The 2,540-nt window shown below is 45.8% G+C and overlaps 1 pseudogene; it reads left to right on the top strand.

Annotated features, from left to right (window-relative positions):
• Positions 1–228: 228 nt before the first annotated feature.
• LOC113254234 (tubulin alpha-1A chain-like) lies at positions 229–1,564 on the top strand (annotated as a pseudogene).
• The last annotated feature ends 976 nt before the right edge of the window (positions 1,565–2,540 follow it).

Below are 2,540 nucleotides of genomic sequence, written 5' to 3'. Positions count from 1 at the left end.
GAAACAGATTCAGGTGGGAAGAAAATGTTGACTTTTATTTTCAGACATGTCAAGTTTCAGGAGCTTATAGAACACCAAAGAAGAAATGTCTGGTAGACAATTAGTCCTTTTAAGAATCTGGTACTTGGCAAGTTCTATTACATCGACCACCTAAGAGTTGTGCTGTAAGAAGCAACAACCTCTCCTCTTCCTCTCTGCCATCTGCTTGGCAGCCACAAAGCGGCAACCATGCGTGAATTCATCTCCATCCATGTTGGCCAGGCTGGTGTCCAGATTGGCAATGCCTGCTGGGAGCTCTGTTGCCTGGAACATGGCATTCAGCCTGATGGCCAGATGCCAAGTAACAAGACCATTAGGGGAGGAGTTGACTCCTTCAACACCTTCTTCAGTGAGACAGGTGCTGGGAAGCATGTGCCCAGGGCAGTGTTTGTAGACCTGGAACCCATGGTCATTGATGAAGTTCACACTGGCACCTATCACCAGCTCTTCCACCCCAAGCAGCCCATCACTGGGAAGGAAGATGCTGTCAATAACTATGCCAGAGAGCACTACACCATTGGCAAGGAGATCTTTGACCTTGTCTTGAACTGAATTCAGAAACTGGATGACCAGTGCACAGGTCTTTAGGGCTTCTTGGTTTTCCACAGCTTCGGAGGGGGAATTGGTTCTGGGTTCACCTCCCTGCTGATGGAATGTCTCTCTGTCAATTATGGCAAGAAGTCCAAGCTGGAGCTCTCCATTTAGCGAGCCCTCCAAGTTCCCACAGCTGTAGGTGAGCCCTACAACTCCACCCTCACTACCCACACCACCTTGGGGCACTCTGTGCCTTCACAGTTGACAGTGAGGTCATCTAGGACATCTGTCATAGAAACCTCGATATTGAACACTAACCTACACGAACCTAAATACATTGATGGGTCAAATTGTGTCCTCCATCACTGCTTCTCTCAGATTTGAGAGAGCCCTAAATGTTGATCTAACAGAATTCCAGACCAACCTGGTGCCCTATCCTCACATCCACTTCCCTCTGGCCACATATGCCCCTGTCATCTCTACTGAGAAAGCCCACCATGAACAGCTTTCTGTAGCAGAGATTACCAATGCACCAAACCAGATGGTGAAATGTGACCCTCGCCATGGTAAAGACATGTCTTGTTGCCTGTTGTGCCATGGCAATGTGGTTCCCAAAGATATCAATGTTGCCATTGCCACCATCAAGACCAAGTGTACCATCCAGTTTGTGGACTGGTGCCTCACTGGCTTCAAACTGGGCATTAATTACCAGCCTCCTACTGTGGTACCTGGTGGAGACCTGGCCAAAATACAGCAAGCTGTGTGCGTGCTGAGCAACACCACTGCCATTGCTGAAGCCTGGGTTCACCTGGACCACAAGTCTGACCTGAGGAATGCCAAGTGTGCCTTTGTTCAGTGAAATGTCGGTGAGGGCATGGAGGAAGGAGTGTTTTTGGAGGCCCATGAGGACATGGCTGCCCTTGAGAAGGATTATGAGGAAGCTGGTGTGAATTCTGTTGAAGGAGAGGGTGAAGAAGGAAAAGAATACTAAAGTTATAAACGTTCCAAACGTGCTGCTTTTACAGGGAAGCTTGTTCTGTGTTGGACAGTGAAGAGCTGTGCTCTGATCAGTTCATTTGTGTGTAGCAGTGTATACTGTCATACACAACTACTGACCTATGCTTTAAAACACACGCTTTGTTACAGACCCAAGCTGTCCATTTCTCTGATGGGCTTGAATAAAGTATTCCCTGTCTTAAATGAATATAGGGAAAAAAGAGAGAAAATTAGATTTAAAATATGGTTTGGAAGTAATTGGCATTCGATGGTGCTTGAAGCTATGTGAAAAAGTAAGACTGCTCAGGGATGGTTTATGCCAGAGAAGAGGAGAGCAGAGGAAAGAAAGAGAAGGGAATAATGGAAAGTGAGGGGAGGGAAGGAAAGGGACTGAGGATAAACTCTTGGGAAACACCAATATTTACAAGATATATAAAGGTGGCTGAGATGGAGCAGCTACAATGGCAAGATAAAAATTAAGAGTACATTGTCTAGAATTCAGGGCGAGACAATGCTGGGAGGATGTGAGATCAGTGTCCAGTGCTGCACACAGATCAGGTAAGATACAGGCTGAAAATCATCCTTCGGATTTAACAACATGGTCATTATTGATCTTGGTGAAAGCAGCTTTAAGAGAAATGGGAGAGAGGAGCTAGACTGAAGAATGAATGGCAGATAAGAAAACAGAGATAAAGAGTAAAGAAAAAGAAAGAAAAAAAGAGTCTTTCAAAAAGTTTCTGAGGAAGAGAAATATAAATGGAATAGATGAAGGGAGATGTGGGGTTAAGGAAAATGTTTTTATAATGGCTACCTTAGCCCAAGTCTTCTAGGAAAGACACCGGAATTGAAGATTAAAACACTGTTCATGGGGCACCTGGATGGCACAGTTAGACAGCCAATTCTTGGTTTCAGCTCAGGACATGATCTCAGGGTCGTGGGATCGAGCCCTGCATTGGGCTCCCTGCTCAGTG

The sequence above is a fragment of the Ursus arctos genome, unplaced genomic scaffold, assembly GCF_023065955.2.
Source record: "Ursus arctos isolate Adak ecotype North America unplaced genomic scaffold, UrsArc2.0 scaffold_12, whole genome shotgun sequence".
Taxonomy (NCBI): Eukaryota; Metazoa; Chordata; class Mammalia; order Carnivora; family Ursidae; genus Ursus; species Ursus arctos.
Note: the sequence above shows the minus strand (reverse complement) of the source record. Positions and strands in the feature narration are given on the sequence as shown.